This window comes from Acipenser ruthenus, chromosome 5, assembly GCF_902713425.1.
Source record: "Acipenser ruthenus chromosome 5, fAciRut3.2 maternal haplotype, whole genome shotgun sequence".
NCBI lineage: Eukaryota > Metazoa > Chordata > Actinopteri > Acipenseriformes > Acipenseridae > Acipenser > Acipenser ruthenus.
The window spans coordinates 64,525,170-64,542,419 of record NC_081193.1 but is presented as its reverse complement, the minus strand read 5'-3'; positions in this window follow the sequence as shown (position 1 = coordinate 64,542,419).

Below are 17,250 nucleotides of genomic sequence, written 5' to 3'. Positions count from 1 at the left end.
TTTTTTTTTTATTGACCTCCTTTATATTGCCATTGTTTTACTTTACCTAGCAAGGTGCGATTGAGAACTAAGTGCTGTTGGAACAGATCATTGCTGCTGTGTTTTTTTTCCTTCTCTTTTCTCCAGGAGAGGGCACATGTTAATGGGGGACTGTCCTGGTTGTGGTACGGAAGACAGGGATTTTGTGGAGCTGGGATGATGCTGTTTACCTGCCCCTGGGGACTCGAGTGGAGATTGAGCGAATTGAAGCGATAGCTCTTTAGTTACTACTGGAGGGCTTCATTAATTAATTTTGTTACTTTGCTCCCTAGTCATTGTAGTGGGGTTTTTTATTTTGTTACTTTACGCCCTAGCCATTGATGTGGGTGTTATGTTTTGGGTTTTTATTTTGTGATTTTTACTTATTGGTTTACTGTGTTTTTTAATAAACCATTTTATACCGTACAATTTGTATCTGCCTCTTGGTGTGGTTAGCGTTTGTGGTGGTTCTCAGCTAGTCACATTTTAAAACGAACCTGTGTTAACTAAAATCCAGGTCCTGGTGCATGACCATCATTAGATTAAGCAGTCTCATGCTTTGACGACTGGTGACACTCATCCTTGTTAGACAGCTTTTTGGGTCTTCCAGTCCTGGGTTTGTCAATTACAGATGATGTTTCTCTGTACTTGCTGATTATGCTTCGGATACCACATCTTGAAAATCAATTGATGCAAGCTATTTCACTCAATGTTTTTCTTTCTTTATGCATGCCAAGGTTGTTATAATAGTAGAAAATACTAGTGGAGGCTTTGAGTTAATTGTGGATGCTCATAATGCATCAGAGTAGAAAAAAGCAACATGTCTAAGACTTTTGCACAGCAGTGTATATTAATTATGTGAACAATGTCGCACGACTCTTGCAATGTATAACGCTAGAGATCTCGCTAAGATGCGACAAATATTTAAATAAGTATATTGCGGCTGTCTTCATTAACATATTTTCTCTTAGTACATAAGACAACATTTGCACTTTGTGAAGTGTCGTAACGAAAATGCAAATTGCAGTATGTTTTTGCTGTGACTGGCCCTCATTTGTTAAGTGAGCATGTCCACTTCTGTCTTCTGTCTTGCTGCTAATTTAAAATTCCATGACAAACATTTAAAAACCGAATACCAGAACTAGTATATTATATGTGAAGGATTAAAAAACTAAACTGCAAGTAGTAGGTTATTGACAGTAAGAAAAAAAAACTTTAAAATTCTGTAAATTGTATGTAATTTATAGGTTTAAAAATACTTTGACTAAACCCAGCAGTCATACAGGTGCTGAATACGTATAGACATAGGAAAGAAGAACAAAAGGCCTTTTACTGAAAACATATCATTCCTGTATCCCCTTAGTGTTCCCCACAGATGACCTTTGCTTGGATGACAAGGGTCATCTTAACCCCTACTAACCAAACAATAGGTATCAGACAATCAAAGCAGATTAATAATTAAAAAAAAAAAAATCCTGCTTAAAGAAGCTTGACCCGAAGAAGAGATAGATGAGATGCAGGATCTCAGCAGGATTTTCAGGCCACTTCTACAAGTGAGAACCCATGTTGTGCCCTTGACTATGGTGACTAAAAAATTAAGAAAAAACATATTGGGAAGACTAACAAAGAGGAGGCTTGTTTTTCATATCCAATGCTAATCTAGGGGCCTTATCAGATCTCAAAAATAAGAAACAGTGGGGTGGTTGCCATGGGAAAAGAAAAATAAGTCTCACCTTTTTCTCACGGTAATTTGGTAGTACTTTTGGGTAGTGTGGGTTTCCATGTAGTTTTGTTTTAGCCAGAGAAATCCTTCCAAATGCAAATAACCTAATTAATATTACAATATGGGAGGGTATATTTAAGTGTTTCTGTATCAGTTCCAATTTGGCCTTGTGCAATGACTGATATTGTACGGCTTTCTTAAACTGGGTTTCCAAAAGGTTTTTAGGTTAAAGCATGGGGAACAAAAAAACAACAAAAAAAAAACAAAAAAAACAGACATAGCATTACACAAATAATAATAATAATTATTATTATTTATTTCTTAGCAGACACCCTTATCCAGGGCGACTTACAGTAGTAAACAAAAATACATTTCAAGAATCACAACATTTCATAAGAAAGTGTTGTTCACTATCCTTATGTTATTTGCTAAACATTTTTTTTTTTTTTTTTTTTAATAAATTTAGTCGTTGCCAATTAGTTTTTTTTTGTTATTATTTTCTCCCCAATTTGAAATGCCCAATTATTTTATTATGCTCAGCTCACCGCTACCACCCCTGCGCTGACTCGGGAGGGGCCAAGACGAACACACGCTGTCCTCCGAAGCGTGTGCCGTCAGCCGCCCGCTTCTTTACACACTGCGAACTCACCGTGCAGCCGCCTCAGAGCTACAGCGTCGGAGGACAACGCAGCTCTGGGAAGGCTTACAGGCAAGCCCGCAGGCGCCCGGCCAGACTACAGGGGTCGCTGGTGCGCGGTGAGCCGAGGACACCCTGGCCGACCTAACCCTCCCTCCCCCCGGGCGACGCTCGGCCAATTGAGCGCCGCCCCCTGGAAGCTCCCGTCCACGGTCGGCTGTGGAATAGCCTGGACTCGAACTTGCGACGTCCAGGCTATAGAGCGCATCCTGCACTCTAGCAAGTGCTTTTACTGGATGCGCCACTCGGGAGCCCATTTGCTAAACATTTTTGACTGCATACATATTTATTGTAAAACTATTATACACCTACATACATAACATATTAAAGTTTTCCTAAAGAACTGTAGCTTCAGTTATAGTTTACGATCGGAGCTAAAACAACAGCACTTTAGGTTAATAATATAAAAAATGTTTAGTAGAGTACATTTTTTAAAATATTGGTAGTAAATCTACAACAGGCTACCCTACTCGACCGCATTTCCTGCATTACTGGTTCCTGCCCAAGTGTGTGTGCCTTGGAGAAATCAGCTGCGACACACAGCAGGAGACGTGTTGCTAAGCGACCAGCTGAGCAGTAGGCTCGCCCAGACCTGTGCCGATCAGGAGGTCTGGATTGGCTGGGGGGCGTGCCCAGGGATGATGAGCAGAGCTCAAAACGCGGCTGTGTCATAGGTCGGGGTGACTGCAATGCCATGGACACACAGACGGGCACTGGAAGTGTGTTTGTTTACATCAAGGAGGGAGCGTCCACTCGGCAGGAACTACCACAGAATCCTTCAACTGCAATACGGTGCCTGTGAAGGCACTTGCGCAGCTATGACCGTCGGAACGGCCCAGAGTCACTGGGAGGTCGGGACTTTGGGAGCAACAGAACCGAAGTAGGTCAGTTTAGGTTTAAGAGATTTTACTTCAACTCTATAGGTAGTCGCTCAAGCCGTTGGTATAGCCCGTAGCAATGATATGCTAATTGAATACATATTTTGGTACAAACGTGACTTTTTTCAGCTTGGTAGTTCCCATTATAGATGCTACTTAAGGCTAGTGTACAATGAATTGCATCTTATTGCTAAGGGTCAGGAAAGTCTAGACTTAAAGCAATCAGCTATCCGATGACCAAACAGTAACACAGCAATACGTTTTTTGCTTTAAAAAGAATTGGAAGGCTTTGTTTATTTATTTATTTATACAAGGGTCATTTTTTGTTATTTATAGTAACTTCAGTATATTATATAACATTGCTTATAAAACAACTGAACTATAATGTACTTTTTATGGCAATAATCTGAAACATTGAATAAATGGTGTCACATAAAACAATTAAACATTAAAAAAAAAAATTTAAATGAAGAGGTCTCTAAACCCCTCACACCGAGTGCATCGTTTTCCTATTTGGTCAAAGAAGCTTGCCAGGGCTACTTCCAGCAGATCTCAGATAATAAAGGATTGCTTGGTACGGCCTCAGTTAGAAAGTTGCGCAAGATTACGTCACAAACGGGATTTCCACTGCTGAAGTCTCGTAATAAGGTACGGCTTCCAGACATGTTTCCACATAAAAAAAATAAATATTTTTTGGTCACTTTTTAGCGTGAGAAGACGATTTACCCGCCCTTTAAAGTCGTACGCTGTTTTAGACTTGCACTTCCTGTAGCCTGTGGAATGTGCGTGGCACATAAATCATGATGGTGGAGAAAGTATGGACTTTCTAAGCTGTGTGGAAACCCGGCCAGTGATTCATTTACCAAACAACATTTTTAAAGGATAATATATTTTCACTATTGTATCAATCTCTTGAAGTGCAATTTGAACTCTTTTTGGTAAAAGGAGAATCTAATTGTTAATGCTGAAAACTTGAACTGAACCTTCTAAATTGCTTGTCACTGGTTTTGTAACATTAACAACTTTGTTTTCTTTCACAGATTTACAAATGCTAAAAAAATAAAAATAAAATGATATATATCGTGACAAAGGGTTTTCGTTGTTGGAATTGTGTCACCTCTTTTCGGGACTTTTATTACTGTCTTCTAGTGTCAAATAAGTACTCCACACAACAATGGGAGTTAAAAACCTTCCCTGTCAGAAATACTCAGGAGCCTCAAGTTGGGGCCTTGTCTGGGAGGAGGTGGAGGGGGAGCCCGAGCCTTCAGCACCACTGGGAGAAGCCCTGCTGTGTCCTGCATCACTGGGAGAAGACCTGCAGTTTCCTGCATCACTGGGAGAAGCCCTGCTGTCGCCAGCTTTACTGAAAGAAGCCTTGCTGTCTCTAGCTCTTGAGGGAGAGCGTCATCAGTCTCCAGTGTTAGACTACCTGCTGCTCCCGCCTCCACAGCCAGAGGGAGACTACCCACTGGGTACTTAATCCACTCACCTGTCCTGTCACAGTAATATTTACAAAATATATTTTCGAAAATATATTAAGTGGAAAATACACACGTTACAATATACTGCCATATTTTTCTGGTACATATATTGTAACATATAACAATATATTTTAAAATATGCAAATTATTGCCATTTTAATATATAAATATGTTGGCAACATATATATTTTTTTAATAAGTGTACCTTTAAAATTATTTTAAAGGTAAACAGATTATATTCTGAAATATACTTGTCTACTTATATTTCTTAAATGATTTTACACAACAAAATGCACTTATAATATAATAAAAATATACAAACTGTAAATATATTAAAGTATATTTTTAATATAATATAGGAAAACATATTTTGTACTACATATATTTTCCAGTATACTGAAACATACTATATGTCAACATATCTTCCCAATATATTGCAATATGTTTCATTTCTATAAGGGGTAGCTCTAGGAGACACCTGCAAGCCTAGGTTTTGTCCTGTATGGACCTCCAGGGTATAAATAGGCGGTTGGCTTGGAGATAGGATTAGAGAACATCCGCTGACCTTCAGTTCTCCTGAGCTGTTGTTCTGAGTTGCTGCAGTGAGGGAACATAATTTTGACGGGTTTGGGTTTAAAACATAAACAAATCTGCGTTTGTGAATGCAATGTGGTTGTCCTTTTTTTTTTTTTTTTTTTTTTTTTTTAAACGGACAACCGCATTGCGTTGACAGTACGCAGATTCATTTACATTTTAAATCTCATTAATCCCGCGGGGGTTCTAGTGTTAAGGCAACAAGGAGCAATTGCTCATTCAATACCAAATTACAACACCAGATAAAAGGGTATTGTGTGTCAAAACTGTATAACTGTCAATGTGAAATTGGAAGAACATTTTCTAAGCGAGGAATTATAACCTAAAATCTACACCTATTTATCCAATGGTTTTAAGAGCCAGTTTTGGTCCCAACTAAATAACCAATTCCAAATCAATACATGCGATGGTGTTTGACGAATCAAAACAAGTATATCATAAAATAAATTCCATTATAAAATAACAAGTTTACAGTACAAGAAAGTGTGTGTATTAAAACTGTACCATTATGCCTTGTGATAAAATGACTGGTGTCTGCAAAGTGACACACACACATTACAAAAGGGCTGGATTGAGTGACCTTTCAGTTTCTAAAAATCTCATTTCAATCTGCAACTGCCCATCCAAAGTGTGAAAGAAATACATCAGCGAGGAAAACAAGTAAAAGACACTGTAACAATCTGGGCCGTTATTACACAAAATTAATTATGATGTCTTTAACTAACTGACAGATTACTTAGCTGGTTGGATGAGTCTGTTTTGGCCCTCACAGGGGAATACTACACAGCCTGCCTATTGCCAGAGCTATTTTTCACCCAATTTACTTCCAAATGATGGCTAACCTGAGGTCCTCCCTCTGCGCTTGGTTTAAGCAATGATTAATGTGAAGTGTTTAGCCAGGCCTACCTGGGGACTAGCCCATCTGCAAACTCATGTCAGGTAAAATAGAAATGCTTGCAGGCATCAGCCTTTGAATGACAGCTTCCTTCAGCCCCAGGCATCTCTCTGCAGCAAAGCCAAGGTCTTATGCACCGCCAGGGCTGCAGGTTGTAGTCTGACAGCTTGGCCCAGCTTGAGTTGTATCCTGGGCAAGGAGGTCTCAGTTATTCAGCTTATGCTCAATAATAAACACTCATTTTAAAAGCATGAAAGAAATTAACCATAGCAACTTTGTATCATTCTGTATGCTTTACAGAAATACAGGAAGCCTTCTTGTAAAATGTACTGTACATATAAAAAAACCCACTGCTTATGCTTTAGTGTGACCCAATCGTTACATAACGATCCTCAATAGCAAAATGGTGCTACTGTGGTAATGTTATGGTACTGTAAGGAGTAATGGCTGTATGTCCCTGCTCACCACACTGTCATGCCTTTACTAGGTAAGCTACTTCCTTAGCTACTAATCTTTTTAAAATCATTGAGTGATATTTGTTCAAAATCTATTGTGTTGCCATTGCTGGTAAAGTTGTAGTTCAGCTGTAAATGCTTAATAAGCTTTGATAATAACAATGCTTTCCATTTTTATTTTCATTGTATGTTTTGTTTGGGTATTTAAGATGCATATTTTATGAATGTTTACTTCATAACAATTCCATTAGAGTAGTTTACAATGTAATATAACTTAAAATGATGTAACCATTTTTGAAGGCGCAAAATTATTTAAATGAGGACACTGTTTTAAGCCAGCTGTGAACACAGCCTGTGAAATTTCGTCAATCTCATTTAAGCATAGGAATAGGCTGCAGACTGACTACATTAAATGTCCTGAAGTCCGATGGCTTCTGCTGCTTGGACCTGGTAATTCAGGACAGGTCTTGTATATGCTGCGTTACTAGAAACGGCAACTCTTGTTTCCAGTTGTACTTCTTGTTGTACTCGGTTTTACAGCTGGGGGAATGTGCTGCTGGGAGGTGAAGGGTCATGCAGTTACACAGCAACCAGGTTCTGAATCTCTTGAGTCACTCCCTGTCAATAGGCCCCACTGTGTTCAATGTTCAAGCCATCACCTGCCAGACGTGTATTAATCTAAAGTGCCAGCCTTCACGATGGAGAAGCTGTTTTGTCTTTTCAAATGATTGTTGGTGGTTGTCTTTCTATTTCTCAAACAAAAACTGTTGTTTAGGGCTGCCAAAAATTCAGTATCGTCTCCAGTTTCAGTTAAAGTGGTAATCCTTTAACAGGGATATAGTTATATGTTTATGCGTAAATCTCTGAACTGCAATAGTACTAATACTGATCTCTTTAACAATGTGTTATTATGAATGAGGTTATGTGTAATACATCTGACCCAGACTTTCATGTTACAATAAAGAAATCAGCTGTATAAAAAGTGTTATGTTGCCAAAAAAGGAGGCTTAAGCATTTTGGATATTATCATCTGATATTATCGTGTCTTTTGTGGAAAATTCTTGAATTTTAATGCCAATAGTATTAAATAATAATACAATTGAGCCAATTGAGCCCATAGGATAAAATGATATATCTCCCTACTTTTCTGTTTGAGTGTAATTAAAAGAAATTTAGTGATGCCTCTTTACTATATACATAGTACAGTTATACATAGTACACAATTTTATAGAACCTAAAAAAGTAGGGCTCTGTTCTAATTACAGTAATGTCTGTGGAAGCCATTTATACACACATTTTGGTTTGTTATTTACAGGTATATACAACAAACAAGAAATAGAACAATATATATTATTTATATTTATTTTAATAGAATTTTACCACATACAACTAGGTTGCCAAATAATTAAATGCCCATGTCTCTCCAGTCTAGAAAGTGAAATCTGAATATTTCTTTACAGTATTTACTACTGTGTTTTTATCCGATGTATGTGTATTGGAGTTGAGCTAATGTATATCCACAAAATGCGTTAAATGTTAAGTACTTTATAAGAAACAACTATAGAAAAAATTGACTTCTATAGATTGCCAATATTGACGTTTTGAAGTACCTGCTGCTGGCAGTAATAGGTTGGATGTGATTTAGATGTCTATTATAAGCATGAGTGACTTGTCTGTTTAATTTCATCAAACCCAAACCACTACAAATGGCACAGATGCTGGTATGAAAGTAATCAAATTAGATTTTGGACAGGTTTATGGCCTCTTGCTGTCAGCTCAACTTTAGTTGGCTATCATCACGACTAATACAGTTTTGATGGTGATTAATGGCTCCATTAATCTACTGTTTCATTTATGGCGTGATAGACACATCGCTGTGGGTATCTCAGCTGGCCAAGCCTTTATTATATTTTCAAAACTGTGCAAGATGGGTAGACATATTTACCCAGGTACAGTAGCCCTGTACTTGTACGTAAGTAATTTTAGCAGTGAATTTTATTTATAACTGTAACTTATAATAAACCTTAATGTCAGTCTTATTAGCAGGGTAGTTCTGCCATAAGCCCATCACACGGATTGTGTATGTAGCTGGCACAATCCAAGTGACAATCGTACAATCAACTTGTTTTTAACTAATTTGCACCGTCACTGCACACAGCTTTATTGTTAGTTATAAATACAGACAAGCAAGAGAGAGACCAGTCTTTTTTTCTGTCTTTGATAGTTTGTAACAATTGTAAATGTACTAACGTCATCACTAGAAACCAATGAGAGAGCACTCAGAATTATGCTTCCAGTGTGAAAAAACTCACGTTCAAATTCAGCGTGCGGCCGTCTAGGGAGTAAAGTCTTCGGGATGTAGACAGTGTTAGATTCGGGGATGGACATGTCCACTCATTTTTTTGGAAAGGTGGATGCTGTCTACCCACTATTTTTGGTGAAACGCCATTTTCATACTCCATCTTCATTGCTATTTATCTTGAATAGTAGCCTATTTTATGTCTCCCCAAATACTTCATTGTTTAATGTTCATGATGCAACTTTTCCTTTTATTGCGACTGCATGTGCTCTCTGGCTAAACAGTAACTTGAATCTTGTACTGAAATTGAGAAGCGGCACCGAGAACCGACATTGATGTGACAACTGGTTTTTAGAAGGCGATTACATTTAAAAGAATGTTATCACATAATAATAACATGTTCATTAGTATAACTAAACACTAAACACTGCCTCATGATTTGCTGAAAATAACTGTGAAAACTTATAATACAAAGCGAATGTGGTTTAATATCATATCAGTGTTTACAAAGACACTACATACCTGTTTTTACTAGGCTATAATATAAAGCCTTGCGTTCTTTATTGTATTGCATACATTTTGTCATGTTATTTTTTTATTGGTGACCTGCTATTTTGTCCGATTTTTAAAGTGTTTTTTTCTTTATTTTTTTAATTTTATGCATTTGCTTGTTTCATATTTCTATGGTTGGGTGATGTCTGTATGGTCTTGTGACAGAGAAAGAATGAATCTTGGTTATACATCTCCCTCCCTCCCTGTGAGGGCGCTGCGTAAAGGGAACAGAGTGCCCCGGACTGGATGGTCAGACAATTAATTCCAAGGGTTAGGTGGAAGTCAACCATCTAGAAAGGGGGCGGAGCTACGGTACACCAAATCATCACTCAAAAGGGAAAGCGATGTGGCAACCACGGACTGGAGGAGAAACGGTTGCACTCGTTAACCAATGGGGCGTGACTGACAGTACAAAAGGGGACGTGGCTAAATGATCTGTTCCTTTGTAATGGTTAAGAGAGAACCACTGAAGGACGAGTGTAAAATAACAGTGCGTGTTTTGTTTGTATCGTCTAATTGCACTGTTTGTTATTTATTAGACGGCTAACATGATCCGGAGCTGTCACTACAGGCCAGCACAAAACCGGACAACACTTCATAACTGTGCACGAATAAATTGTATTTCACCACGAGCACTACAGCACTCACTCTGGACTTGTGACCGTGTCTGTGTTTTGTGTGTGTGTGTGTGTTTTAATACCGTGATTATTACTTCGGGACTGAACCCTGTGTTTATTGAACTGTGCAATACACATCGTTGTGTATTGCCAACCCTCTGCTTCTTTACTGTTTGTCATCACTTTGGATTATAAATAAATCACCATTTCACCAGTATTTTCTACATTTTCTTGAGCACTGCATCACCTCTACACCTGCGCACTGCAAACCACTTTGCCACAGGTCTTTATAATTTTATTGTAAAATCAATTTGGGATACTACATTGCATGTAAAAAGGGCATGTGTCAAGCTAATATTTTCCGATTTTTTTTTATGCTTTAGGTTTTATTTGCGACCTGCAGTTGCATGGTCTTTCTCTTTTGAGTTTTTATAGATTTAGGATCCTTATAATGAAAGACGCTATCTAACAAAGATTATTATTATTATTATTATTATTATTATTATTATTATTATTATTATTATTATTACTATTTTTTAAACTCTTTACACTCAGCCCTATTTCCGCCTGTTTTTCACTGTTTTCATTTATGTATTCATGTATACTGGATAATTTGTGCTGCATGCATGTAACTTATATCAATTGTCTTTCATAATATGTAAGTTTCAACAGGATCAGACATACTATATGTGGTAGAGATGAGAATATGTAGTGTCAGAGGGCGTCATAATATCATTCTGTGTATGAAAGAAACAGAATTGAAATATACAGAGTGGAATCTTAAACCATTCTCTGTGTCTTCTACCAGTCCATCTCATAAATCCAGCCGACAGGAGGCGACAATGGGCTGTCTCTGAACAAGAACAACCAATGAGAAACACCCCACGTGGACTCGGGCACAGCCCAAAATAGCCAAACTAACCAATCACAGGGTGGAAGTCAGGACAACAAAACCAGCCGCCCGACTTTCAGAAAGCTTGTGTTTTGCCCAGGAAAGGAGTTTTGCCCAGGAAAGGAGTTCCTATGAGAGTGTTGGAGTTAGGAGGAACGAAATGGAAGCTAAACTGCTTAATTTGTATATAGAATCAACTGAGGTTGATAACATATTATTAGTTTGGTACATCACGTCTAAACTAAATTAACACGGTAAAACTAATTTGCTAAGTTAGGTACTGGAATGTTGGATTCCGTTCTGAATGGGAAGTTGAATTCATTCTCGTCCATTTTTGACATGATCGATTACAACGAGAAACGGGTATTGGAAATACTAATGCAAAGTAGACACTTTGTGTGATAAGCCATATTTCATATTGGTATATTAACCACGTATAATGATGTTATGGTCGTTGTAATCGTTTGACTATGGAATCAATGAACTGTACACCTGACGCATCTCTCTAACCAATAGCCTTTTCTTTCTGTAATATTAGATTAGTTGTGCACCTCTTTTTATTCTTAAACTATTGTTTTATATTTCTGACACGTTGTGTGAATGTTGGTTATTGTCTAAGGTAATCCGAGTTCTACATGATCCCACCAAACTATTATGGTATGTCTCAGTTATTAACATTTGGGCGTTCTTAAACAGGGCGCCTAGAGACTAATTTATATTTAAATAAATTGTATACCTAATTTGCTACAAATATATGTAAAAAAAAATAAAAAAAACTTTTCCAAAACAATCATGTTTGGTCACTGCCATATATTTTGTAATCACAGATTACATGGGGAAAAAACATGGGGAAAAAAATGAAGCAAATTATGCAAAAAACAACTGTTTTATTAGCACTTTTACCAAACAAGCATAATCACAACTTTTTTTTTAACAAAACAGAATATGGAGCACTGAAGAGAACTATTTAGAATTTTTTTTTTTTTTTTTTTATAAATTTAGTCGTTGCCAATTATTTTTATTATTTTCTCCCAATTTGAAATGGCCAATTATTTTATTATGCTCAGCTCACCGCTACCACCCCTGCGCTGACTCGGGAGGGCGAAGACGAACACACACTGTCCTCTGAAGTGTGTGCCGTCAGCCGACCGCTTTTTTTCACACTGCGGACTCACCATGGAGCCACCCAAGAGCTACAGCGTCGGAGGACAACGCAGCTCTCGGGCAGCTTACAAGCAAGCCCGCAGGCGCCCGGCCAGACTACAGGGGTCGCTGGTGCGCGGTGAGCCGAGGACACCCTGGTAGACCTAACCCTCCCTCCCACCGGACGACACTCGGCCAATTGAGCGCCGCCCCCTGGGAGCTCCCATCCACGGTCGGCAAAGGAATAGCCTGGACTCGAACTCGCGACGTCTTAGACTATAGGGCACATCCAGCACTCTACGCAAGTACTTTTACTGGATGCGCCACTCGGGAGCCCCCCCTACTATTTAGAATTTTACATGCTCATGTCCATTACTTTCTGTGCCATTCTGTAAAGCAATTCCTGTCTGGCACAAGACACAATGGATAAAACTCTCTCTCTTGCTCTGTCTCTGTCTCTCTCTGTGGTCTGTATCTTGTCTAACAAGCGCTCTCTCTCTCTCTCTCTCTCTGAACTATTTATGTGGTTATTGCTTTACAACGATACCACCCCTTTCTGTCTAGCTGCTAACATGACGGAGCAATCGACTCAAAATGAAACCTACGCATGTGAACCCTGTAACATGATGAGTGGTTTACCTTCAGGTGATCGCAGCTCTGACTAGGAGTACCGCTTACACACACTGAATACGTCATTGGAAAGCACTGGGTCTGTACTTTTAAAAAAGCCCTGAACCACGTATGTGGCTTTTACGTTGCCTGAGTAATATGCACGGAAATTATGGTGCGCCGCCATACTGAAACGAACAGGCTGAGTTTAGAGAGTTAATAAATAATACACTGATGATCGAAAGCAGGAAAGGTGTTCTTCATTACAGTGACGTCACAGCCTTGTTTGTTCCGCCTCTTTCTGGAGCACTGTGACAGTTTTGAATTTTATTTTTTTTAGCTACTAACCGTATTTGATTTTGAAAAACGTCTACAGTGGTACATGATGAAGAGGAGTATTCCAGACTTCAACAGTCCTGTGAAAACCGAAACTGTTACTTAAAAAAAATTAAAACATATACAGTAAAAGGTGTGAACATGGCACCAGATGAACAGCCTTGTGCTTCCACTTGTGGACGCGGTGGAGCATCGGATTATTATTATTATTATTTTCTTAGCAGACGCCCTTATCCAGGGCGACTTACAATTGTTACAAGATATCACATTATTTTTACATACAGTTACCCATTTATACAGTTGGGTTTTTACTGGAGCAATCTAGGTAAAGTACCTTGCTCAAGGGTACAGCAGCAGTGTCCCCCACCAGGGATTGAACCCACGACCCTCCGGTCAAGAGTCCAATGCTCCACATTGGGTGACCCTATAGTCCACTCACTACTTTCTGTAGGTCAAACCCTGGATGTAGATAAATAAATGAACCAGTCACAACGGTAAGAATTTATGTAAATCATTTTACTTTTATGAGTCTGATTTTATCAGGTTTGTGTTCTGATGTTTTTTTTTGTATATATTAACATTTTGTTTAAAAAGTAGCTAATCAGATTTCTAGCCAATATGTGTGTAATGCATTATACTTAAGTGAAATACTTTTTATTTTACGTTTTTTAACTATGTAGGCAAATCATGCAAAGCTATTTTTGTAATACATTTAAGTGACAGCAGTAGCAGTACATTGCATCTCAATTGAAGATGCAGAAGCAAAGAATTTTGGACAGTTTTTTTTCTTCCAAAGGCACAGCATGAAGGTAGCACTAACACAACAACACAACTAGCACACATCTGTGTTTTGTTCTTCATTTAATTTTGGTTTAATAAGGTAATATAATTCACTTGTAAAACAAATGCTGTCTTTTTTATTTCTAGTGTGTACCTTGTGTGGCATAATTTAGCATGTGTTCTCCTATAAAACACTCATAAGAATACAGCGCAATACACAGGATCAGCTACATTAGCGATGTATGTATTTATATTATAACTCTGTCATGATAATGACTTCAGAGATAACAGCTGCTACAAAAGCAAAAATTAGGTTGCTCTGGGTTGTTAGAGCTTATTAACCCAAAATGTTCTCCTTGGCTCCACTCCCCACAAACTAAGCCCCCCCCCCCCCCAATAATTATTTATTAATTTATTAGAGCACCCTCTAGTGGCAGCATTGAAGCTTGCATCAAACAACCTCCCTTGCTTGAGCATATCTCAGGGTGGTTAAAAAGGATAATAGAGTAAGATCTTTGAAAACAAATAATGCAAATCTAACAAGCACTGTTTAAATACATGTCTCCCTTGCCTCCTCTAAAGAGCCTTCACTGGTTAAATGAGGGATAGTTGGAACACAGATTGATTTCCAAGGAACCAGCCACCATCAGTCACCTTCAGGTGCAGCATTCCAGCACACCTGTAAGATATCAATTGTATTAGACCCGCTTATATAAACCGGATAGAAACAGAGAGAGGAGCACGGAGAACAGGAATGGGAGCATTATGAGCAGTAAACAGTGCAGAAGAGTCCACTGCACAGAGAATACAACACAAAGAAACGGATAAAGCCAGATGAAGCACCATTATCCAGAACGGGAGACGAGGAACGCTGGTAAGTAACCAGGGAAGCCCTTGTGTGTGCTAGTAATAGAGAGGTTCCCCCCGACAAGTGACTCATGATCTAGAGGCCTGGAAACAGGAGGTGTGTGCTGAATTGCACCAAGAAGTCTGAGCCCAACTGGCTGAGATAGCTCGAACCATCGCCACTGAGGTTAGATCGCAGCTACAAGCCCCGGCCCCGAGCATGCCCCCTGAGCAGAATCGACCCCCCTAGTGGACAGGTGGGCCAAGGGCGATATCGTCCCTCGAGCTGCCTCACCCCCGTGTATCAGTGGGATAGACAAGGGAGGCCCATCTGCTTAGTCTGCAACCAGAGTGGTCATGTGGCCAGAACCTGCACGTAACTAGATGCCCCTAGCTTGAATTTAATGAGAAACCCTGGCCAGTGTAGGGTGAGTGACTGGGACCTCTACCACTATTCAAGCCCCCACTACCGTGTCTGTAGTAATTGGACAGTGTCCAAGAGTAAAAGTAAAAATTAGAGGAGTGAAGATGCCCTGCTTGCTGGACACTGGCTCTCAAGTAACTTTGTTTAGTAAAGCTTTTTTTCAGAAATGCCTGGGAGACCAACCGTTGAAGGGCACGGTTGATATTGCTTGGCTTACCCTATGTGCAGAGAACAGACTGGAGATACCATACATTGGATATACTGTCCTGGATTTTGAGGTGGGGGGGTGTGAAGATACCAGCCCAAGTAGTGATTGTGAAGAATGAGTGCCTGGGAGCTGAGAAAGGTATCCTAGGTATGAATGTAATCGCAGCTTGCTGGAATGAGATCTTCCAAAATCAACATCAGAAGCCAGCTTTTGTGACAGTCATGGAACCCGCTGCTAGAGGAGAATGGTAGCGAGGCTTTGCAGTATGCCGACGTACCCGATACGCTCAATGGATATGTCGGCACGGTGAAGCTGACACGGCAAGAAACAGTGTGGGCCTTCCCTGAGAGCAAAATGGTGGTCTGGGCCTGAGTGATATGAGGGAAAAAAGATGTGATTCTATCCGAAGCCAGGCCTGCAGTAGTAGTAGATATACAGGCCATTCATATTCTAGCCCAGATGGTGACTCAGCGTTGCCCTTAGAGGGTGAGGGGCTGACTCGACAACTGCCGAGGCTCCTTCAGTGCTGTAAAAGGGTTTTCATAAAACATGAAGATTTTGGGAGGATTGACACAGTCCCACCTCCGAGAGCACTTCTTACCAATTCCCCCCATGCTCTACCAGGAGCTGAGGACCTTACTTGCTGGCATGCTAGTAGGAGGATTGGTCTAAGAGAACGCCATGGGCTGCACCGGTGGTGCTGGTCAGAAAGAAGGACAGCTCATGGAGGTTCTGTGTTGACTACTGGAAATGAAGAATCCTTGACAAGCTTGAAGAAGGTGGCTTAGTACTCGACCCTGGACTTGGCCAGCAGTTACTGGCAGGTAGAAGTCGACCACCGCGATAGAGATACGACAGCCTTTACCACCCCACTTGGACTCTGTGAATTCAAGCGAAGGCCGTTTGGGTTATGTAATGCTCCTGTGACATTCCAGAGCTTGATGCAGTTCTGTCTTGGAGGGCAAGTGTGTACTCCCCCGAATTTGTGAGCAATTTACAGCATCTAGAACAAGTTGTCGAGCAACTGTGGAGCAATGGGTTAAAACTGCAGCCTACCAAATGTCGTCTGTTTAGAAGGAAGTACGGTATCTCTGGCATATTGTCAGTTCCAGAGGAGTTGCACCAGACCCGGAGAAGTTGGTCGTGGTTTAAGATTAGCCACCCCCTTCCACTGTCCGTCAGGTACGATCATTCTTTGGTTTCGTGGGATATTGTCGTCAGTTTATTCCTGCTTTCTCTAGGATTGCCACTCCTCTACATACCCTCTTAGTGGGTACTGCTACCCCTGGGAAGAAGACATCCCCAGTAAACTGGACCTCGGAGCCATTTGAGCAGTTGAAGGCGACCTTTGAGCTTTCCAACTTTAGCATATTCTGACTTCTCACAACCGTTCTGACGGTACACCGATGCTTGCCTGGGTGGGCTAGGTGCAGTGCTTGCGCAGGCTCAAGAAGGTAAGGAGCGAGTCATTGCCTATGCTAGTAGTCTACAGAAAGGAATGACCAGAACTACAGTTCCTTTAAGTTGGAGCTGTTGGCACTCAACTGGGCCGTCACTGAAAACTTTAAGGATTACTTATGGGGGGCATCCTTTCCTGTGTTCACGGATAATAATCTTTTGGTCCATTTGGATACCACTAAATTGGGGGCTACGGATCAATGCTGGGTAGCTCAGCCAGCAAATTTTACATTCACAATTACATACTGACCAGGATCTAATAACGTGAATGCAGACATTCTCTCCAGGTTACCTGAAGAAAGGACAGGCCAGCTCAACCCTGTGTTGGTGGATCCCCCCCTGGGG